Here is a 26,233-nt window from a genome sequence, read left to right as displayed (position 1 = left end):
ACAGGGTTCATGGAGAATTGAGATGAAAAGCAGCAAGGAGCATTGTGATTATAGGGGTCTTGGAGCATTGTGATGAGAAGGCCATGGAGCATTGTGATGAGATGACCATGGAGCATACTGATGACATGCGTCATGGAGCTTTGTGATGACAAGGGCATGGAGCATTGTGATTACAGGGGTCTTGGATAATAGTGATGACAAGGGTCATGGAGCCATGTGATGACAAGGCCGTGGAACACTGTGATGGCAGGGTTCATGGAGCATTGTTATGACAGTGATAATGGAGCATTGTCATGATAAGGTTATGGAGCATTGGTCTGAAAAGTTTCACGGATTATTGTGATGAGATTGGGCATGGAGCATTGTGATGACAAGGGCACGGAACGCTGTGTTACATGGGTCATGGAGGATTGTAATGACAACGGCGTGGAGCATTGTGATGAGAAGGGCATCGTGCGTTGTGATGACAAGCGTCATGGAGCGTTCTGATGACAAGGGCATGGAGAAATGTGATGAGAGTGTTCATGGAGCATTGTGATGACAATGGCATGGAGCATTGTGATACCAAGGGTCATGGAGCTTTGTGATGGCCAATGTCATGGAGCATTTTGATGACAAGGTCGTGGTGCATTGTGATGAGAATGGCATGGATCATTGTGATGAGAACGCCATGGATCATACTGATGACATGCATCACGGAGCTATGTGATGACAACGTCATGGAGCCATTTGATTACAGGTGTCTTGGAGCATTGTGATGAAAAGGGCATGAATCATTGTGATGAAAAAGGCATGGAGACTTGTCATGACAGGGTTCAAGGAGCATACTGACGACAAGTGTCAGGGAGCATTGTGATGACAAGTGTATTGAGCATTGTGATGAGAAGACCATGGATAATTTTAATGACGAGCGTCATGGGGCGATGTGATAACAAGTGTTATGGAACATTGTGATCACAAGGGTTTGGAGCATTGTGAAGACAGATGTCATGGAACATTTTAATTTCATTGTGATGACAATAGCATGAAGCATTATGATGATGGGCATGGTGCATTGTGATGACAGGGTTCATGGTGTTTTGAGATGAAAAGGGGCATGGAGCATTGGTCTGACAAGTTTCATGGATTATTGTGATGACAGTGGGCATGGCGCATTGTGATGACAAGGGCATGAAACATTCTGATGACAAGGTCACAGATTATTGTGAAGTCAGGGGTCAAGGAGCATTGTGATGACATAGGTCATGGTCCATTTTGATGACAATGGCATGAATCATTGTGATGCCATGTGTCATGGAGGATTGTGATGACAAAGGTAATGGAGCATTGTGATGACAAGGGCTTGGCGCATTGTGATGACAAGGGCCATTGAGAATTTTGATGACAAGGTCGTGAAGCATTGAGATTAAAAACGCATGGAGCTTGCTATGTGAGGGGTCATGGATAATTGCGATGACAAGTGCATGGAGAATTGTGATGTCAAGAGCATGAAACATTGTGTTGAGTAGTGTCATGGAACATTGTGATGAAATGGACGTGGTGAATTTTGATGACAAAGGACATGTAGCACTGTGATGACCAGGGCATGGTGCATTGTGATGGCAAAATCGTGGAGCATTGTGATGAAAAAACCATGGATAATTGTAATGTCGAGCTTCTTGGAGCACTGTAATGACAAGGGGCATGAAGCATTGTGATGACAGGGGTCATGGAGCATTGTAATGACAAGGCTTATGGAGCATTCTGATGACAAGCTTGTGGAGTAATGTGATGACAATGACATGGAGCATTGTGATGAAAAGGGCATGGAGCATTGTGATGAAAAAGGCATGGAGACTTTTCATGATAGGCTTCAAGGAGCATTTTGACGACAAGTGTCAGGGAGCATTGTGATGACAAGTCATGTAGCATTTTGCTGACATAGGCATGGAGCATTTTGATGACAAGGGTCATGGTGCACGGTGATGACAATTGTCAGAGAGCATTGTGATTAGAGGGGTTATGGAACATTGTGATGCCAAATGTCATGGAGCATTGTGATGAGCAGACCATGGATAATTGTGATGATGAGCGTCATGGGGCGTTGTGATGACAAGTGATATGGAACATTTTGATCGCAAGGTTTTGGAGCATTGTGATGACAGAGGTCATGGAGCATGTTGATTTCATTGTGATGACAATAGCATGAAGCATTATGAAGATGGGCATGGTGCATTGTGATGACAGGGTTCATGGAGCATTGAGATGGCAAGGGCATGGAGCATTGTGATGAGAAAGCCATGGAGCATTCTGATGACATGTGTCATGGAGCTTTGTCATGACAAGGGCATGGAGCATTGTGAATACAGGGGTCTTGGAGCACTGTGCTGACAAGGGTCATGGGGAAGTGTTATGACAAGGCCATGGAATATTGTGATGCCAGGGGTCATGGAGCATTGTTATGACAGGGGTAATGCAGAATTGTGATGACAAGGGCATGGGACATTGGTCTGAAAAGTTTCATGGATTAGTGTGATGAGAGTCGGCATGGAGCACTGTGATGACAAGGGCACAGAAAACTGTGATACATAGGTCATAGAGCATTGTAATGAGAAGGGCATGAAGCATTGTGATGAGAAGTGCATCAAGCATTGTGATGACAAGCGTCATGGAGCTTTGTGATGAAAAGGGCATGGAGCAAAGTGATAAGAGGGTTCATTGAGCATTCTGATGACAATGGCATGGGGCATTGTGATACCAAGTGTCATGGCGGTTTGTGATGACCAATGTCATGGAGCATTTTGATGACAATGTGTGGTGCACAGTGATGAGAAGGGCAGGGAGCATTGTGATGACAGGTTCATGTAACAATTTGATGAAAACGGTCATGGAATATTTTGATGACAAGTGTTATGGAACATTGTGATGTCAGGAGTGATGGAGCATTGTGATGATAAGGGCAGGTAGCATTGTGATGACAGGGGTCATGGAGCTTTGTGATCACAAGGGCATGGAGCATTGTCATTACAGGGGTCTTGGAGCATTGTGATGAAAAGGGCATGGATTATTGTGATGAAATAACATGGAGCCTTGTCATGACAGGGTTCAAGGAGCATACTGACGACAAGTGTCAGGGAGCATTGTGATGACAAGTGTATTGAACATTGTGATGACAAAGGCATGGGGCATTGTGTTGAGAAGACCATGGATAATTGTGATGAGGAGCATCAAGGGGCGTTGTGATGACAACTGTTATGGAACAATGTTATCCCAAGGGTTTGGAGCATTATGATGACAGAGGTCTTGGTGCATTTTGATTTCATTGTGATGACAATATCATGAAGCATTATGATGAAGTTTATGGTGCATTGTGATGACAGGGTTCATGGAGCATTGAGATGAAAAGTGGCATGGAGCTTTGTGATGCCAAGGGTCATGGAGCTTTGTGATGACAAAGGTTATGGAGCATTTTGATGACAAGGGCGTTGTGCATTGTGATGAGAAGGGTGGGAAGCATTGTGATGACAGGATCAAGGAGCAATTTGATGAAAAGTGTCAAGGAATATTTTGATGACAGAGGTTATGGAACACTGTGATGTCAGGGGTCATGGAGCATTGTGAGGATAAGGGCATGTAGCATTGTGATGACAGGGGTCGTGTAACATTGATATGACACGGGTGAGGGATTATTGTGATGACTAGTGATGGAACCTTGTGATATCAGTTGTCAGAGAGCATTTTGATGAGAAGTGAATGGAGCATTGTGATGACAAGTTTTATGGAGCATTGTGATGAGAATGTTGTTGAGCATTGTGTTGACAAGCGCATGGCTTATTGTGATGACATGGGTCATGGAGCATTTTGCTTACAAGGGTCATGGAGCATTGTACTGACAAAGGAATGGAGCATTGTGATGACATGGGTCAAGGAGCTTAGTGATGAAAAGTTCATGGAGCATTGTGGTGACAAATGTCACAGAGCATTGTGATGATGAGGGCATGGACCACTGTGATGACAAAACTCCTGAAGCATTGGGATGACTGGAGTCACGGAACATTGTGATGACAGCGGTCATGGAGCATGGTGATGACAAGGGCATGGAGTATTGTGATGACAAGGTCATGGAGTATTGTGAAGACAGGTGTCAGGGAACATTGTGATGACATATGTCGTGCTCCATTGTGATGACAATGGAATGGAGCATTGTGATGCCAAGTGTCATAGAGGATTGTGATGACAATGGTTATGGAGCATTGTGATGACAAGGGCTTCGAGCAATGTGATGAGAAGGCCATGGAGACTTCTGATAACATGCATCATGGAGCATTGTGATGAAAAGGGCATGGAGCATTGTGATTACAGGGGTCTTGGAGCATTGTGATGACAAGTGTCATGAAGCCTTGTGATGACAAGACCGTGGAACATTGTGCTGGCAGGGATCATGGAGCATTGTTATAACAGGGGTAATGGAGCATTGTGATGACAAGGGCATGGATCATTGGTCTGAAATGTTTCATGGATTATTTTGATGAGAGTGGGCATGGAGCATTGTGATGACAAGGGCACGGATCACTGTGATACATGAGTCAGGGAGGATTGTAATGACAAGGGCGTGGAGAATTGTGATGAGAAATGAATCGAGCATTGTGATGACAAGTGTCATGGAGCATTGTGATGACAAGCTTGTGGAGTACTGTGATGACATTTGGATGGAGCATTGTGATGAAAAATGCATGGAGTCTTTTTAAGAGAGTGTTCAAGGAGCATTCTGACGACAAATGTCAGGGAGCATTGTGATGACAAGTGTATTGAGCATTCTGATGACAATTTTCAGGGCGCATTGTGACGACAAGGGCATGGAGTATTGTGATGACAGGCATCATGGAGCGTTGTGATGACAAGTGTTATGGAACATTGTGTTCACAAGCATTTAGAGCATTGTGATGAAAGTGGTCATGGATCATGTTGATTTCAAGTAGCATGGAGCATTGTGATGCCAAGATCATGAAGCAATGTTATCCTAAGGTTCATGGAGGATTATGATGACAAGCGCATGGAGCATTGTGGTGACAAGGTCTTGTAGCATTTTGCTGAAAAAGTCATGGAGCATTTTGATTACAGTAGACTTGGAACATTGTGATGAAAAGCGCATGGATCATTGTGATGAAAAAGGCATGCAACATTGTCATGACATAGTTCAAGTGCATACTGATGGCAAGTGTCAGGGAGCATTGTGATGACAAGTGTATTGTGCATTGTGATGACAAAGGTCATGGAGCATTGTGATGACAGGGGTCATGGAGCATTGTGATGTGAAGGTCATGGAGCATTGAGCTGAAAATATTCATGGAATATTGAGATGACAAGGGAATGGAGCATTTTGATGACAACGTCCTGGAGCATTGTGATGAGCGGATCATGGAGCCTTGTGATGACAAGTATCCTGGAGCATTCTCACTGAAAGAGGCATGGGGCATTGAGATTACTGGGGTCTTGGAGCATTGTGATGACAAGTGCTAATAGCATTGTGATGAGAAGGCCATGGAGCATTCTGATAACATGTATCATGGAGCTTTGTGATGACAAGGGCATGGGACATTGTGATTACAGGGGTCTTGGAGTACTGTGATGAAAAGGGCATGGATCATTTTGATGAAAAATGTGTGGAGCCTTGTCATGACAGGTTTCAAGGAGCATACTTACAACAAGTGTCAGGCAACATTGTGATGACAAGTGAATTGAGCATTGTGATGACAAAGTTTATGGAGCATTGTGATGAGAAGTCCACTGATAATTGTGATGACGAGCGTCATTGGGCATTGTGATGACAAGTGTTATGGAACAATGTGAGCACTAGGGTTTTGAGTATGGTAATGACAGAGGTCATGGAGAATTTTGATTTCATTGTGATGACAATAGCATGAAGCATTACGATGATGGGCATGGTGCATTGTGATGACAGGGTTCGTGGAGCATTGACATGAAAAGCGGCAAGGAACATTATGATTATAGGGGTCTTGGAGCATTGTGATGGGAAAGCCATGGAGCATACTGATGACATGCGTCATGGAGCTTTGTGATGACAAGGGCATGGAGCATTGTGCTTACAGGGGTCTTGGAGCATTGTGAAGACAAGTGCATGGAGAATTGTGATGACAAGAGCATGTAACATTGTGATGAGAAATGTCATGTAGCATTGTTATGAGGAGGACGTGGAGAAATATGATGACAAGGGACTTGGAGCATAGTGATGATCAGAGAATGGATCATTGTGATGGCAAGACGGTGGAGCATAGTGAGGAGAAGTCCATGGATTATGTTCATGACGAGTGTCATGGAGCACTCTAATTACAAGAGCCACGAAGCATTGTGATTACAGGTGTCATGGAGCATTGTGATGACAGGGGTCATGGAGCATTGTGATGACAAGTGTCATGGAGCATTGTGATGACAAGCTTGTGGAGTATTTTGGTGACATTTGGATGGAGCATTGTGATGAAAAATGTATGGAGTCTTTTTATGAGAGTGTTCAAGGAGCATTCTGACGACAAATGTCATGGAGCATTGTGATGACAAGTGTATTGAGCATTGTGATGACAATGGCCATGGCGCATTGTGATGACAATGGCATGGAGTCTTGTGATGACAGGCATCATGGAGCGTTGTGATGACAAGTGTTATGGAACATTGTGATCACAAGCATTTAGAGCATTGTGATGAAAATGGTCATGGATCATTGTGATTTCAAGGAACATAGAGCATTGTGTTGCCAAGATCATGAAGCAATGTGATCCAAAGATTCATGGAGGATTGTGATGACAAGCGCATGCAGATTTGTGGTGACAAGGTCTTGTAGCATTTTGCTGAAAAAGGCATGGAGCATTGTGATTATAGGAGTCTTGGAGCATTGTGATGAAAAGGGCATGGATCATTGTGATTAACAAGGCATGCAACATTGTCATGACATGGTTCAAGTGCATACTGATGGCAAGTGCCAGGGAGCATTGTGATGACAAAGGTCATGGAGCATTGTAATGACAAGGGCATGGATTATTGTGATGACAGGCATCATGGAGCATTGTGATGACAAGTGTTATGGAACATTGTGATCACAAGGGTTTGGATCATTGTAATGACAGAGTTCATGGATCATTTTGATTTCAAGGAGCATGGAGCATTGTGATGACAAGGGCATGAAGCAATGTGATCCCAAAGTTCATGGAGGATTGTGATGACAAGTGCTTGGAGCATGTTGATGACAAGGTCATGTAGCATTTTGCTGACAAAGGCATGAAGCATTGTGATGACAAGGGTCATGGAGCACTGTGATGACAATCGTCATGGAGCATTGTGATTACATGGTTCATGGAGCACTGGGATGACAAGGGAATGGATCATTGTGATGACAACGGTCATGGCGCATTTTAATGACAAGAGTCCCTGATCATTTTGCATTCAGGGCTCATGGTGCATTGTGATGACAGGGTTCATAGATCACTGAGATGAAAACGGGCATGGAGCATTGTGATCTCAGGGGTCTTGGAGCATTGTGATGACAAGGGCATGGAGCATTGTGATGAGAATACCATGAAGCATTCTGATGACATGCGTCATGGAGCCTTGTGATGACAAAGGCATGGAGCATTGTGATTACAGTGGTCCTGGAGCACTGTTATGACAAGGGTCATGGAACCTTTTGATGACACGGCCATAGGACATTGTGATGGCAGCGGTCATGGAGCATTGTTATGACAGTTGTAATGGAGCATTGTGATGAAAAGGGCATGGAGCATTGTTCTAAAAAATTTCATGGATTATTGTGATGAGAATTGGCATGGAGCATTGTGATGACAAGGGCACGGAACACTATGATACACGGGTCATGGAGGATTGTAATGACAAGGGAATGGAGCATTGTGATGACATGGTCCTGGAGTATTGTGTTGAGAAGACCATGGAGCCCTTTGATAACAAGTCTAATGGAGCACTCTGATTAAAAGGGGCATGGAACATTGTGATTCCAGGGTTCTAGGAACACTGTAATGACAAGGCCATGGAGCATTGTGATGAGAAGGCCATGGAGCATTGTGATGACATGCGTCATGGATCTTTGTGATGACAAGGGCATGGAGCATTGTGATTACAGGCGCCTTGGAGCATTGTGATGAAAAAGGCATGTAGCTTTGTCATGACCGTGTTCAAGGAGCATACTGACGACAAGTGTCAGGGAGCATTGTGATGACAAGTGTATTGAGCATTGTGATGACAAAGGTCATGGAGTATTGTGATGAGAAGACCATGGATACGTGTGATGACAAGTGTTATGGAATATGGTGATCACAAGGGTTTGGAGCATTGTGATGACAGAGGTCATGGAGCATTTTGATTTCATTATGATGACAATAGCATGAAGCATTATGATGATGGGCATGGTGCATTGTGATGACCGGGTTAATTGATAATTGAGATGAAAAGTGTCATGGAGCATTTTGATGACAGGGTTTAGGGAACATTGTGATGTCGGGGGTCATGGAGCATTGTGATGACACGGGTATGGAGTATTGTGATTACAGGCATCATGGAGCATTGTGATGACAAGTGTTATGGAACATTGTGATCACAAGGGTTTGGAGCATTGTGATGACAGAGTTCATGGATCATTTAGATTTCTAGGAGCATGGAGCATTGTGATGACAAGGGCATGAATCAATGTGATCCCGATGTTGGTGGAGGATTGTTATGACAATGGTATTGGAGTATTTTGATGACAAGCGCATGGAGCATTTTGATGACAAGGGTCATGGAGCATTGTGATGAGAAAACCATGGAGCCTTGTGATGTCAAGTCTCATGGATAATTCTGATGAAAAGGGCCATGGAGCATTGGGATTACAAGGTTCTTGGAGCATTGTAATGACAAGACCATGGAGCATTGTGATGAGAAGGCCATGGAGCATTCTGATGACATACGTCATGGAGCTTTGTGATGAAAAGGTCATGGAGCATTGTGATTACAGGCGTCTTGGAGCATTGTGATGACAAGGTCATGGAGCATTGTGATGACAAGGTCATGGAGTATTTTGAAGACTGGTGTCAGGGAGCATTGTGATGACATATGTCATGGTCAATTGTGATGACAGTGGCATGGAGCATTGTGATGCCAAGTGTCATGGAGCATTGTGAAGACAAGGGTCAGGAGCACTGTGATGACCAGGTCATGAAGCAATGTTATCCCAAGTTTCATGGAGGATTGTGATGACAATGGTAATGGAATATTTTGATGACAAGTGCATGGAGCATTGTGATGACAAGGTCATGTAGCATTTTGCCAACAAAGGCATGGAGCATTGTGATGACAAGGGTCATGGAGCACTGTGATGACAAGTGTCAAGAAGCATTGTAATTACAGGGGTCATGGAGCATTGGGATAACAACGGCATAGATCATTGTGATGAGAAATATCATTTAGATTTTGATTACAAGGGTCCCAGATCATTGTGTTGTCAGGGGTCATGGAGCGTTGTGATGACAGTGATCATAGAGCATTGTGATGACAGGGGTCATGGAGCATTGTGAAGAGAAGGTCATGCAGCATTGGGCTGAAAATATTCATGGGTTATTGTGATGACAGGCGTCATGGAGCATTGTGATGAGAAGGGAATAGAGCATTGTGATGATAAGGTCCTGGAGCATTGTGATGAGAAGACCATGGAGCCTTTTGATGACAAGTCTCATGGAGCATTCTGATGAAAAGGGCATGGAGCGTTGTGATTACAGGAGTCTTGGAGCATTGTGATGACAAGGGCATGGAGCATTGTGATGAGAAAGCCATGGAGCATTCTGATGACATGCGTCATGGAGCTTTTTGATGACAAGGGCATGGAGCATTGTGATGATAAGGTCCTGGAGCATTGTGATGAGAAGACCATGGAGCCTTTTGATGACAAGTCTCATGGAGCATTCTGATGAAAAGGGCATGGAGCGTTGTGATTACAGGGGTCTTGGAGCATTGTGATGACAAGGGCATGGAGCATTGTGATGAGAAAGCCATGGAGCATTCTGATGACATGCGTCACGGAGCTTTTTGATGACAAGGGCATGGAGCATTGTGATTACAGGGGCTTGGAATATTGTGATGAAAAGGGCGTGGATCATTTTGAGGAAAAAGGCATGGAGCCTTGTCATGACAGGATTCAAGGAGCATACAGACGGCAAGTTTTAGGCAGCATTGTGATGACAAGTGTATTGAGCATTTTGAGGACAAAGGTCATGGAGCATTGTGATGAGAAGACCATGGATAACTGTGATGACGAGCATCATGGGGCGTTGTGATGACAAGAGTTATGGAACATTGTGATCACAAGTGTTAGGAGCATTGTGATGACAGAGGTCATGAAGCATTTTGGTTTCATTGTGATGACAATAGCATGAAGCATTATGATTATGGGCATGGTGCATTTTGATGACAGGGTTCATGGAGCATTGAGATGAAAAGGGCCATGGAACATTGTGATTTCAGGGGTGTTGGAGAATTGTGATGACCAGAGCATGGAGCATTGTGATGAGAAGGCCATGGATCATTCTGATGACATGCGTCTTGGAGCCTTGTGATGACAAGGCCTTGGAACATTGTGATGGCTGGGTTCATGGAGCACTGTAATGACAGGGATAATGGAGCATTGTGATGACAAGGGCATGGAGCATTCGTCTGAAATATTTCTTGGATTATTGTGATGAGTGTAGGCATGGAACATTGTGATGACAAGGGCATGGAAACTGTGATACATGGGTCATGGAGGATTGTAATGACAATGGCGTGGAGCATTGTGATGAGATGGGCATCGAGCATTGTGATGACAATGATCATGGAGAATTGTGATGACAAAGGCATGGAGCAATGTTATGAGAGTGTTCATGGAGCATTGTGATTACAATGGCATGGAGCATTGTGAAGCCAAGGGTCATGGAGGATTGTGATGACAATGGTAATGGAGCATTGTGATGACAAGGGCTTGGAGCATTGTGATGACAAGGGTTATGGAGCATTGTGATAACAAGGGCCATTGAGAATTTTGATGACAAGGTCGTGAAGGATTGTGATGGCAAGTGTATGGATCTTGCTGTGACAGGGGTCATGGAGCATTGCAATGACAAGTGCATGGAGAATTGTGATGACAAAAGCATGTAACATTGTGATGAGAAGTGTCATGGAACATTGTGATGACAAGGACGTGGAGAATTGTGATGACAAGGGACATGGAGCATTGTGATGACCAGGGCATGGAGCATTGTGATGACAGGTTTCATGGAGCATTCTGATGACAGGGGTCATGGAGCATTGTGATGACAAGGGTCATGGAGCATTCTGATGACAAGCTTGTGGAGTATTGTGATGACAGTGGAATGGAGCATTTTGATGAAAAGAGCATGTATCATCGTGATGAAAAAGGCATGGAGCCTTTTCATGACAGTTTTCAAAGAGCATTCTGACGACAAGTGTCAGGGAGCATTGTGATGAAATGTTTATTGAGCATTGTGATGACAAAGGTCATACAGAATAGTGATGAGAAGATCATGGATAATTGTGATAACGGGTGTGATGGGGCATTGTGATGAAAAGTGTTATGGAACATTGTGATCGCAAGAGTTTGGAGCATTGTGATGATAGAGGTCATCGTGCGTTTTGATTTCAAGGAGCATGGAGCATTGTGATGACAAGGGTATGAAGCAATGAGATCCCAAGTTTCATGGAAGATTGTGATGACAAGCACATGGAGCATTGTGATGACAGAGGTCATGGAGCATTTTGATTTCATTGTGATGACAATAGCATGAAACATTATGATGATGGTCATGGTGCATTTTGATGACAGGATTCATGGAGCATTGAGATGCAAAGGGGCATGGAGCATAGTGATTACAAGGTTCTTGGAGCATTCTGATGACAAGGGCATGGAGCATTGTGATGAAAAGGCCATGGAGCATTCTGATGACATGCGTCAAGGAGCTTTGTGATGACAAGGGCATGGAGCATTGTGATTACAGGGTTCTTGGAGCATTGTGATGTCATGGGTCATGAAGCCTTGTGATGACAAGGCTGTGGAACTCTGTGATGGCAGGGGTCATGGAGCATTGTTATGACAGGTGTAATGGAGCATTGTGATGACAAGGGCATGGACCATTGTTCTGAAAATTTGCATGGATTATTGTGATGAGAATGGGCATGGAGCTTTGTGATGACAAGGGCACAAAACACTGTGATACATGGGTCATGGAGGATTGTAATGACAAGTGCATGGAGCATTGTGATGAGAAGGGCATGGAGCATTATGATGACAAGCGTCATGGAGCTTTGTGATCACCAGGGCATGGAGCAATGTGATGAGAGGTTTCATGGAGCATTGTTTTGACAGTGGTATGGAGCATTGTGATGAAAAGCTTCATGGATCATGGTGATGACAATGGCATGAATCATTGTGATGCCAAGTGTCATGGATCTTCGTGATGACAAACGTCATGGAGCATTTTGATGACAAGGGCGTGGTGCATTGTGGTGAGAAGGGCAGCGTACATTTTGATGACCGGGTCATGGACCAATTTGACGAAAAGTGTCATGGAACATTTTGATGACATGGGTTATGGAACACTGTGATATTTCGGGTCATGAAGAATTCTGATGAAAAGGGCATGTAACGTTGTGATGACTTGGGTCATGGAACATAGTGATGACAGGGCTGAGGGAGTATTGTGATGACTAGTGATGGAACATTGTGATGACATATGTCATTGTCCATTGTGATGACAAAGGTAATGGACTAGTGCTTGGCACATTGTGATGACATTTGTCATGTAGCATTGTGCTGACAATCACATGGAGTATTGTGATGACATGTTTCATGGAGCATTGTGCTGACAAAGGCATGGAGCATTGTGATGACAAGGGTCACGTAGCATTGTGCTGAGAAGCGCATGGAGCATTGTGATGACAAGGGTCATGGAGCATTTTGAAGACAAGTGCGTGGTGCATTGTGATGAGAAGGGCAGGGAGTATTGTGATGACAGGGTTATGGGGCAATTTGATGAAGAGGGTCAAGGAACATTTTGATGAGAGGGGATATTGAACATTGTGATGTCAGGGGTCATGGAGCATTGTGATGAAAAGGGTCATGGAGCATTTTGATTACAGGGGTTATGGAACATTGTGATGTCAAGGGTCATGGAGCATTGTGACGATTAGAGCATGTAGCATTATGATTACTGGGGTCATGGAATATTGTGATGACAGGGTTGACTGAGTATTGTGATGACTAGTGATGGAACTTTGTGATATGAGTGGAGAGGGAGCATTTTGATGAGAAGTGCATGGAGCATTGTGATGAAAAGGTTTATGGAGCATTGTGATGACAAGGTTGTGGAGCATTGTGATGACAAACGCATGGTGCATTGTGATGATATGTGTCCTGGAGCATTGTGCTGACAAGCGCATGGAGCATTGTGATGACAAGGGTCATTGAGCATTGTGCTGACAAAGGCATGGAACACTGAGGTGACAAGGGTCAGAGAGCTTTGTGATGAAAAGTTCATTGAGCATTGTGTTGACACTGTCACAGAGCCTTGTGATGATGAGGGTATGGACCATTGTGATGACAAAGGTCATGAAGCATTGTGATGACTGGAGTCATGGAGCATTGTGATGACAGTGGTCATGGAGAATTGTGATGACAAGAGGATGGAGCATTGTGGTGACATGGACGTGGTGCATTGTGATGAAAATGGCAGGGAGCATTGTGATGACAGGGTCCTGGAGCAATTTGATGAAAAGTGTCATGGAACATTTTGATGACAGGGGTTATGGAACATTGTGATGTCAGGGGTCATGGAGCATTGTGATGAAAATGGTCATGGATCATGTTGATGACAGGGTTTAGGGAACATTGTGATGGTAGGGGTCATGGAGCATTGGGATGATAAGGGCATGTAGCATTGTGATGACGGTGTCATGGAACAATGTGATGACAGGGATGAGGGAGTATGGTGATGACTAGTGAAGGAACATTGTGATGTCAGTGGTGAGAGAGCATTTTGATGAGAAGTGCATGGAGCATTGTGATGACAAGGTTTATGGAGCATTGTGATGACAAGGTTGTGGAGCATTGAGATGACAAGAGCATGGTGCATTTTAATGGCAATTGTCATTGAGCATTGTGCTGATAAAAGCATGGAGCATTGTGATGACAAGGGTCAGAGAGCATTGTGATGAAAAGTTTACGGAACATTGTGGTGACAAATGTCACAGAGACTTGTGATGATGAGGGCATGGACCATTTTGATGACAAAGGTCATGAAGCATTGTGATGACTGGAGTCATGGAGCATTGTGATAACAGGGGTCATGGAGCATTGTGATGACAAAGGTCATGGAGCATTTTGATGACAGGTGTTATGGAACATTGTGATGTCAGGGTTCATGGAGCATTGTGATGATAAGGGCACGTAGCTGTGTGATGATGGGGTCATGGATCATTGTGATGACAGGGGTGAGGGAGTATTGTGATGACTAGAGATGGAACATTGTGATATCAGTGGTGAGTGAGCATTTTGATGAGAAGTACATGGAGCATTGTGATGACAAGGTTTAGCATTGTGATGACTAGGTTGTGGAGCATTGAGATGACAAGAGCATGGTGCATTGTGATGACATGGGTCATGGAGCATTGTGATGACAAGGGCATGCAGTAATGTGATGAGAAGGCCAAGGAGCATTCTTATGACATGCTTCATGGAGCTTTGTGATGACAAGGGCATTTCACATTGTGATTACAGTCGTCTTGGTGCATTGTGATGACAAGGGTCATGGAGCCTTGTGATGACAAGGCCGTGGAAAATTGTGATGGCAGCGGTCATGTCGCATTGTTATGACAAGGGTAATGGAGCATTGTGATGCCAAAGGTCATGGAGCATTCTGATGACAAAAGCATGGCACATTGTGATGACATGGGTCCTGGAGCATTGTGCTAACAAGCGCATGGAGTATTGTGATGACAAGGGTCATGGAACATTGTGATGACAAGGGTAATGGAGCATTGTGATGCCAAAGGTCATGGAGCATTCTGATGACATGTGCATGGCACATTGTGATGACATGGGTCATGGAGCATTGTGCTGACATATGCATGGAGCACTCTGATGACAAGCGTCACAGAGCATTGTGATGAAAAGTTCATGAAGCATATTGATGACTGGAGTCACAGAGCATTGTGATGAAAGGGGTCATGGAGCATTGTGATGAAAAGGGTCATGAAGCATTTTGATGAAAGGGGTTAGGGAACATTGTGATGTTCGTGGTCATGGAGCATTGTGATGATAAGGGCATGTAGCATTGTGATGACGGTGTCATGGAACAATGTGATGACAGGGGTGAGGGTGTATGGTGATGACTAGTGAAGGAACATTGTGATATCAGTGGTGAGAGAGCATTCTGATGAGAAGTGCATGGAGCACTGCGATGACAAGGTTTATGGAGCATTGTGATGACAAGGTTGTGGAGCAATGTGATGACGAACTCATGGCACATTGTGATGACATGGGTCATGGAGCATTGTGCTGACAAGCGCATGGAGCATTGTGATGACAATGGTCATGGAGCATTGTGCTGACAAAAGCATGGAGCATTGTGATGACAAGCGTCACAGAGCATTGTGATGAAAAGTTCATGGAGCATTGTGGTGACAAAGGTCACAGAGCCTTGTGATGATGAGGGCATGGACCATTGTGATGACAATGGTCATGAAGCATTGTGATGACTGGAGTCACAGAGCATTGTGAGGACAGGGGTCATGGAGCATTGTGATGAAAAGGGTCATGAAGCATTTTGATGGCAGGGTTTAGGGAACATTGTGATGTTAGGGGTCATAGAGCACTGTGATGATAAAGGCATGTAGCATTGTGATGACGGGGTCGTGGAACAATGTGATGACAGGGATGAGGGCTTATCGTGATGACTACAGAAGGAACATTGTTATATCAGTGGTGAGAGAGGTTTTTGATGAGAAGTTAATGGAGCATTGTGATTACAAGGTTTATGGAACACTGTGATGACAAGGTTGTGGAACATTGACACGACAAGAGCATGGTGCATTGTGATGACAAGCGTCATGGAGCATTGTGCTGACAAAGGCATGGAGCACTGTGATGACAAGGGTCAGAGAGCATTGTGATTGAAAGTTCAAGGAGCATTGTGGTGACAAATGTCACAGAGCCTTGTGATGATGAGTGCATGGACCGTTGTGATGACAAAGGTCATGAAGCATTGTGATGACTGGAGTCACGGAGCATTGTGATGCCGAGGGTCATGGAGCTTTGTGATGACAAATGTCATGGAGCATTTTGATGAGAAGGGCGTGGTGCATTGTGATGAGAATGGCAGGGAGCATTGTGATTACAGGGTCCTGGAGCAATTTGATGAAAAATGTCATGGAACATTTTGATGACAGTGGTTATGGAACATTTTGATGTCGTTGGTTATGGAGCATTGTGATGAAAAGGGTCATGGTACATTGTGATGACAGGGTTCATAGATCATTGAGATATAAAGGGGCATGGAGCACTGTGATTACATGGGTCTTGGAGCTTTGTGATGACAAGGCCATGGAGCATTGTGATGAGAAGTCCATGGAGCATTCTGATGACATGCATCATGGAGATTTTTGATGACAAAGGGCATGGAGCTTTGTGATTACAGGAGTCTTGGAGAACTGTGATGACAAGGGTCATGGAGCTTTGTGATGACAAGGCCGTGGAACACTGTGATGGCAGGGGTCATGGAGCATTGTTATGACAGGTGTAATGGAGCATTGTCACGACAAGTGCATGGAGCATAGGTCTTAAATGTTTCATTGATTATTGTGATGAGAGCGGACATTGGGCATTGTGAAGACAAGGGCAATGAACACTGTGATACATGGGTCATGGAGGATTGTAATGGCAAGGCCATGGAGCATTTTGATGAAAATTATATGGAGCATTTTTATGTCAAGAGTCCAAAATCATTATGTTGTCAGTGTTCATGGAGCGTTGTGATGACAATGGTCATGGAGTATTGTGATGACAAGTTTTATGGAACATTGTGATCACAAGGGTTTGGAGCATTGTGATGACAGAGATCATGGAGCATTTTGATTTCATTGTGATGACAATAGCATGTAAGCATTATGATGATGGGCCTGGTTCATTGTGATGACAGGGTTCAAACGGCATTGAGATGAAAAAGGGCATGGAGCATTGAGATTACAGGGCTCTTGGAGCATTGTGCTGACAAAGGCATGGTGAATTGTGATGAGAAGGCCATGGAGCATTCTGATGACATGAGTCATGGAGCTTTGTGATGACAAGGGAATGGAGCATTGTGAATACAGGGATCTTGGAGCACCGTGATGACAAGGGTCATGGAGCCTTGTGATGACAAGGCCGTGGAATATTGTGATGGCAGGGGTCATGGAGCATTGTTATGACAGGTGTAATGGAACATTGTGATGAAAAGGGCATGGAGCATAAGTCTGAAAACTTTCACAGATTATTGTGATGAGAGTGGACATGGAGCATTGTGATGACAAGGGCACGGAACACTGTGATACATGGGTCATGGAGGATTGTAATGACAATGGCATGGAGCATTTTGATGAGAAGTGCATCGAGTATTGTGATGACAAGCGTCTTGGAGCTTTGTGATGACAAGGGATTGGAGAATTCTGATGAAAAAGTCCTGGAGCATTGTGATGAGACGGTCATGGAGCCTTGTGATGACAAGTCTCATGGAGCATTCTGATGAAAATGGACATGGAGCATTGTGATTACAGGGGTCGTGGAGCATTGTGATGACAAGGGAAAGGAGCATTGTGATGAGAAGGCCATGGAGCATTCTGATGACATGCGTCATGGAGATTTGTGATGACAAGGGCTTGGTGCATTGTGATTACAGGGGTCTTGGAGCATTGTGATGACAAGGGTCATGGAGCCTTGTGATGAGAAGGCCGTGGAACATTGTGATGGCAGGGGTCAGGGAGCATTGTTATGACAGGGGTAATGGAGCATTTTGATGACAAGCGCCTGGTGCATTGGTCTGAAAAATTTCATTGATTATTGTATTGAGATTGGGTAATGAGCATTGTGATGACAAGGGCACGGAACACTGTGATACATGGGTCATGGAGGATTGTATTGACAAGTTCATGGAGCATTTTGATGAGAAGGGTCATAGAGCATTGTGATGAAATGTTCATGGAGCATTGTGGTGACAAAGGGTATAAAGCATTGTGATGACTGGCGTCATGGAGCACTGTGATGACAGCGGTCATGAAGCATTGTGATGACACAGGTATGGAGCATTGTGATGACAGGGGCTTGGAGCATTTGTTTGACAAGTTTCATGGATTATTGTAATGACAGTGGGCATGGCACATTGTGATGACAAGGGCATGGAGCATTGTGATGACAAGGTCATGGATTATTGTGAAGACATGTGTCAGTGAACATTGTGATGATATATGTCATGGTCCATTGTGATGACAATTGCATGGAGCATTGTGATGCCAAGTGTCATGGCGGACTGATGACAAAGGTAATGGAGCATTGTGATGACAAGGGCTTGGAGCATTGTGATGAAAAGGGTCATGCAGTATTGTGATGACAGGGGCATGGAACATTGTGATGACAAGGGCCAATGAGAATTTTGATGACAAGGTCATGAAGCATTGTGATGACAAGCGCATGGAGCTTGCTATGAAAGCGGTCATGGAGCATTGCGATGACAAGTGCATGGAGAATTGTGATGAAAAGAGCATGTAACATTTTGATGAGAAGTGTCATGGAGCATTGTGATGACTAGGACGGCGAGAATTGTGATGACAAAGGACATGGAGCATTGTGATGACTAGTGCAAGGAGCATTGTGATGGCAAGACCGTGTAGCCTTTTGATGAGAAAACCATGGATAATTGTGATGACGAGCGTCATGGAGCACTGTAATGACAAGTGGCATTGAACATTGTGAAAACAGGTGTCATGGAGCATTGTGATGACAGTGGACATGTAGCATTGTGATGACAAGTGTCATGGAGCATTCTTATGACAAGCTTGTGGAGTATTGTGATGACCAGGGTCATGGAGCATTGTGATGAAAAGGGCATGGAGCATTGTGATGAAAAAGGCATATTTTCAAAGAATATTCTTTTGACTTACTAAATCACCTCACTTTTATACGTTTTCTGTTTTATTAAGTTCTGCTCATATATTTATTTATTTTTTCTATGTTCTCAGGGTTCATTGTTTTGATCATGTGATGTCAAATAAAACAATTGGTAATTAATTTTAAAAAAATCTTTTTAATTATAAAGACTTGAAATTTCTGAAGAATCCAGCTTACTTCTAAGTATCTAAGGTTCAGGTCCTCCATATTATTGCTGGCCTAAGGCTTAGATCACCATATAGCAATGTATATATTGACCTATTTTCCCCTCGACTTTCTGTGTTTCCTACATCTCACCTTTGCAGACAAGCCATTTGAAATACCCTTAACTTATATCACAGCCAATAAGTCTTTGAAATAAGGTGTATTTTTTAGATAATTCTTCTATATATAATTAGGCAGAAAATCTGACCTGCCATATTTTTCAAAACAGCATAATTTCACTCTTCTCAATGATGAATCTGTTGTATTACACAACCTTTGAGTATTTAGCTTTATCAATGACATGTACTTTAAAAATGTTTTAAAGATCCTACCAGTCTTTTAAAACATCCTTGTTCCTTGTTTCAGTTCCAGTTGTATGTATATTGTCTAACTTGCAGCTGATTATTCCACCATCTGATGGATGGACTTGGGAATCTAATTCTGGTATTGATTGCTTTTGCTGATTGTCTCCACTTGTAGCTGATTTCTGCATTATTGTGTAAATTTAGATCATGAGCTCATGTATAGCTAAACAGCTGACTTTGTAAGAGTCGTAGGTGTGAACGCACGAGAGCTTCAGCAGAAAGTCAGCAAAGATTTAGTTGTGACCCACAACTAAATTTCCCACAAAAAAATAACATTTTATAGAAGTGTTGGTCCAATACTCCCTCTAGAGGCATGGGACTCAAACACAGCTGTTTGTGGCCCCTGCTTTGGGGAAGGGGCATCGAGTGGCCCAGGCCCTGGCAGGAGCCTCTCCGTGAATTTCCCAGGGACCCACCTGGTGCGACATTCGGTCACGTGGCAGTAAGTTACGATACCCAAACCTATGGTTACCTGTTCAGCTTGGTGTACTACGTGGAAAGCTTCCACACACACTTCAACTAGGAGGGTGGCCTGAGAGGAAAAATGAGACGTCAGGCTGCCATGCAGCGCAAGAATGTTCTCTTTATCCTGAGCCTTAATGCTTGTGCCACGCCACTGGTCCTGCCATGCTCTGAGGGCCCTGCCCTGGCGCCACTGCTCCCCTGCCATTTGTTCAGTCACACCAGAGATGGCCACACACACACCCTCAGTAAGGACAGTGTTCCAACATCCTGCAGCACCGCCCTCTCTGCACAGGTTGCCATGAACTCCAGAGGCTGCATCCTTAGCCCTGGGCATACAGAGGATGCCAAGGGCACACATGATGGCCTTAAATGAGTACCCCTTGTGTCAGTTTTGGTAAACTTTAGGAGATAGGAAATTGGCCACTTTACAGAATTGTTCAAATTTACTGGCATTTTAATATTCTCTGGTATAACATTGTCCTGATTCTTTCAGTATATTATTTTCCTCTGTTTTCTTTTGCTTAATCAAAGTGTGTTTTTAAAATCTTTTCAAAGAATATTCTTTTGACTTACTAAATCACCTCAATTTTATACGTTTTCTGTTTTATTAAGTTCTGCTCATATCTTCATTTATGTTTTCTTTGTTCTCACGATTTATTGTTTTGATCTTCTAATGTAAAATAAAACAATAGGTTATTAATTTTAATAAATCCTTTTAATTATAAAGAGTTGAAATTTTTGAAGATTCCAGCTTACTTGTAAGTTTCAAAGGGTCAGGTCCTCTACATTGTGGCTGGCCTAAGGCTTAGTTCACAATATAGCAAAGTATATATTGACCTATTTTCCCCTCGACTTTCTGTGATTTCCTACATCTCACCTTTCTTTGCAGACAAGCCATTTGAAATACCCTTAACTTATTTCACAGCCAATAAGTCTTTGAAATACTGTGTATTTTTTTAGATAAATCTTCTTATATAAATAGGCAGAAAATTTAATCTGCCATATTTTTCAAAACAGCATAATTTCACTCTTCTCCATGATTAATCTGTTGTATTACACAACCTTTGAGTTTTTAGCTTTATCAATGTCATGTACTTTAAACGTGTTTTAAGTATCCTACCAGTCTTATAAAACATCCTTGTTCCTTGTTTCAGTTCTAAATTTAAGTATATTTTCTGCCTTGAACCTGAATATGCCAACATCTGATGGATGGCCTTGGGAATCTAATTCTGGTATTGATTGTTTTTGTTGATTGTCTCCACTTGTATCTAATTACTTCATTATTGTGTAAATTTAGATCATGAGCTCATGTTTAGCTAAACAGCTGTCCCTGAAAGAGGCTTAGGTGTGAACGCTCATAATCTTCAGCAGGAAGTCGGCAAACGTTTATTTGTGTCCCTCCAATGATTTGCACGCAATTACCCCGTTATCTAGAAGTGTTGTCCAATACTACTTCTAGAGGCAGGGGACTCAGACAGGGCTGCTTTGATGCCCCAACTCTGGGGAAGGGGCACTGGGTGGTGAGGGGCCTGGGCAGGAACCTCGCCACGCGTGTCCCAGGGACACTACTGCCTGCTACCTTCGGTCACCTGGCTGGAAACTACGATGGCCAGACCTATGGATACCTGTGCAGGGAGGCGTACTCTGCGGACAAGTTCCACACACACTTCAAGTAGGAGGGCGGCCTGGGTGGATAGGTGAGAGTTTGGGCAGCTGTGCAGACAAAGAAGGCACACTTTGGCCTGGGCCTAGATGCTTGTGACACCCGACTGGGCCTGCCGGGCTCTGAGGGCCTTGCCGTTGGCCCCCTTCTCCCCTGCCTTTTGTTCAGTCACAGCAGAGATGCCCCCATCCACTGCCTCAGTGAGGGCAGTGTTCCAACATCCCTCAGCCCCGACCCCTCACCGCAGGTTACCATGGACTACAGATGCTGCATTCTGAGGCCAGGGCATTCCGATAATGCCAAGGGCAGACATGAGGACCTTAAATGATTTCCTCTTGTGTCAATTTTGGTAAACTTTAGGAGCTAGGAAATGGTCCACTTTACACAAATGTTCAAATTTACTGGCATTTCATATATTCTCTGCTATAACACTGTCCTGATTCTTTCTGTATATTCTTTACTTATGTTTTGGTTTTCCTTAATCAAAGTGTGTCTTTTAACTCTTTTCAAAGAATATTCTTTGGACTTACTACATCACCTGAATTTTATACGTTTTCTGTGGTATTAAGTTCTGCTCATATCTTTATTTATCTTTTTTCTATGTTCTCAGGGTTTATTGTTTTGATCTTCTGATGTCAATTAAAACACTTGGTTATTCATTTTTAAAAATCTTTTTACTTATAAAGATTTGAACTTTTAAAGATTCCAGCTTACTTGTAAGTTTCTAAGGGTCAGGTCCTCTACATTGTTGCTGGCCTAAGGCTTAGTTCACAATATGGCAAAGTATATATTGACCTATTTTCCCCACGACTTTCTGTGATTCCCTACATCTCACCTTTCTTTGCAGACAAGCCTTTTGAAATACCCTTAACTTATTTCACAGCCAATAAGTCTTTGAAATAATGTGTATTTTTAGAGAAATCTTCTTATATATTTAGGCAGAAAATCTGACCTGCCATAGTTTTCAAAACAGCATAATTTCACTCTTCTCAATGATGAATCTGTTGTATTACACAACCTTTGAGTATTTAGCTTTATCAATGACATGTAATTTAAAAATGTTTTAGAGATCCTACCAGTCTTTGAAAACATCCTTGTTCCTTGTTTCTGTTCCAGTTTTATGTATATTTTCTGCCTTGCACTTGATTATTCCAACGTCTGATCGATGGCCTGGGGAATCTAATTCTGGTATTGATTGTTTTCGCTGATTGTCTCCCCCTGTAGCTGATTTCTTCATTATTGTGTAAATTTAGATCATGAGCTCATGTTTAGCTAAACATCTGACTTTGTAAGAGGCTTAGGTGTGAACACTCGTAAACTTCATCAGAAAGTCTGCAAAGATTTATTTGTGTCCCTCCAATGAGTTGCGCGCGAGGACTCCGTTTTCTACAAGTGATGGTCCACTACTCCCTCTAGAGGCACGACCTCAGACAGGGCTGCTTTGCGCCCCACGACCTGGGGCTGTGGCAGTGGGCGGCCAGTGGCCCGGGCAGGAGCCTCTCTGCGTGTGTCCCAGGGACCCATCTGCCTGCGATCTTCGGTCACCTGGCAGGAAGCTACGATGTCCAGACCTATGGTTAGCTGTGCAGCGAGGTGTACTGCGCGGACAGGTTCCACACACACTTCAAGTAATAGGGCGGCCTGAGTGGAAAGGTGAGTGTTTGGGCAGCTGTGCAGACAAAGAAGGCGCCCTTTATCCTGGGCCTAAATGCTTGTGAAACCCCACTGGGCCTGCCGGGCTCTGAGGGCCCTCCCCTGGGCCCCCTGCTCCCCTGCCCTTTGTTCAGTCACAGCAGAGATGGCCACACCCACTTCTTCAGTGAGGGCAGTGTTCCAACCTCCCTAAGCCCCGCCCCCTATCCGAAGGTTATCATGGACTACAGATGCTGCATTCTGAGGCCAGGGCGTTCTGAGAATGCCAAGGGCAGTCATAATGACCTTAAATGATTTCCTCTTGTGTCAGTTTTGGTAAACTGTAGGAGCTAGGAAATGGTCCACTTTACAGAAATGTTCAAATTTACTAGCATTTCATATATTCTCTACTATAACATTGTCTTGATTCTTTCTGTATATTCTTTACTTATATTTTTGTTTTCCTTAATCAAAGTGTGTCTTTTAAATCTTGTCAAATAATATTCTTTGGACTTACTACCTCACCTGAATTTTATACGTTTTCTGTTGTATTAAGTTCTGCTCATATCTTTATTTATCTTTATTCTATGTTCTCAGGGTTTATTGTTTTGATCTTCTGATGTCAATTAAAACATTTGGTTATTCATTTTAATAAAGCTTTTTACTTAAAATATTTGAACTTTTGAATATTCCAACTTACTTGTAAGTTTCTAAGGGTCAGGTCCTCTACATTGTTGCTGGCCTAAGGTTTAGTTCACAATATAGCAAAGTATATATTGACCTATTTTCCCCTCGACTTTCTGTGATTTCCTACATCTCACCTTTCTTTGCAGACAAGCCATTTGAAATAACCTTAACTTATTTCACAGCCAATAAGTCTTTGAAATAATGTGTATTTTTAGAGAAATCTTCTCATATTATTAGGCAGAAAATCTCACCTGACATAGTTTTCAAAACAGCATAATTTAACTCTTCTCAATGATGAATCTGTTCTATTACACAACCTTTGAGTATTTAGCTTTACCAATGACATGTACTTTAAAAATGTTTTAGAGATCCTAACAGTCTCTGAAAACATCCTTGTTCCTTGTTTCAGTTCCAATTTTATGTATTCTTTCTGCCTTGCACCTGATTATTCCAACGTCTGATGGATGGCCTAGGGAATCTAACTCTGTTATTGATAGTTTTTGCAGATTGACTCCCCTTGTAGCTGATTTCTTCATTATTGTGTAAATTTAGATCATGAGCTCATGTTTAGCTAAACAGCTGACCTTGTAAGAGGTTTAGGTGTGAACGCTCGTAAGCTTCATCAGAACGTCAGCAAAGATTTATTTGTGTCCCTCCAATGAGTTGCCCACGAGGACCCCGTTTTCTACAAGTGTTGGTCCAATACTCCCTCTAGAGGCAGGGGACTCAGACAGGGCTGCTTTGAGACCCCCGATCTGGGGCAGAGGCAGTGGGTGGCCTGTGGCTCGGGCAGGAGCCTCTCCGCGTGTGTCCCAGGGAACAATCTGCCTGTGAACTTCAGTCACCTGGCAGGAAGCCACGATGCCCAGACCTATGGTTAGCTGTGCAGCGAGGTGTACTGCGTGGACAGGTTCCACAAACACTTCAAGTAAGAGGGCGGCCTGAGTGGAAAGGTGAGAGTTTGGGCAGCTGTGCAGACAAAGAAGCCTCCCTTTGTCCTGGGCCTAAATGCTTGTGACATGCGACTGGGCCTGCCGGGCTCTGAGGGTCCTGCACTGGGCCCACTGCTCCCCTACCCTTTTCTCAGTCAAAGCAGAGATGGCCACTCCCACTCCCTCAGTGAGGGCAGTGCTCCAACCTCCCTCAGACCCGCCACCTCTCCGTAGGTTAACATGGACTACAGATGCTGCATTCTGAGGCCAGAGCGTTCTGAGAATGCCAAGGGCAGACATGATGACCTTAAATGATTTCCTCTTGTGTCAGTTTTGGTAAACTTTAGGAGCTAGGAAATGGTCCACTTTAGACAAATGTTCAAATTTACTGGCATTTCATATATTTTCTGCTATAACATTGTCCTGATTCTTTCTGTATATTCTTTACTTATGTTCTTGTTTTTCTTAATCAAAGTGTGTCTTTTAACTCTTTTCAAAGAATATTCTTTGGACTTACTACATCACCTGAATTTTATACGTTTTCTGTGGTATTAAGTTCTGCTCATATCTTTATTTATCTTTTTTCTATGTTCTCAGGGTTTATTGTTTTGATCTTCTGATGTCAATTAAAACACTTGGTTATTCATTTTTAAAAATCTTTTTACTTATAAAGATTTGAACTTTTAAAGATTCCAGCTTACTTGTAAGTTTCTAAGGGTCAGGTCCTCTACATTGTTGCTGGCCTAAGGCTTAGTTCAGAATATGGCAAAGTATATATTGACCTATTTTCCCCACGACTTTCTGTGATTCCCTACATCTCACCTTTCTTTGCAGACAAGCCTTTTGAAATACCCTTAACTTATTTCACAGCCAATAAGTCTTTGAAATAATGTGTATTTTTAGAGAAATCTTCTTATATATTTAGGCAGAAAATCTGACCTGCCATAGTTTTCAAAACAGCATAATTTCACTCTTCTCAATGATGAATCTGTTGTATTACACAACCTTTGAGTATTTAGCTTTATCAATGACATGTAATTTAAAAATGTTTTAGAGATCCTACCAG

This window comes from Mesoplodon bidens, assembly GCF_964165515.1.
Source record: "Mesoplodon bidens genome assembly, contig: HAP1_SCAFFOLD_128, whole genome shotgun sequence".
Taxonomy (NCBI): domain Eukaryota; kingdom Metazoa; phylum Chordata; class Mammalia; order Artiodactyla; family Ziphiidae; genus Mesoplodon; species Mesoplodon bidens.
This window is presented reverse-complemented; position numbering follows the sequence as displayed.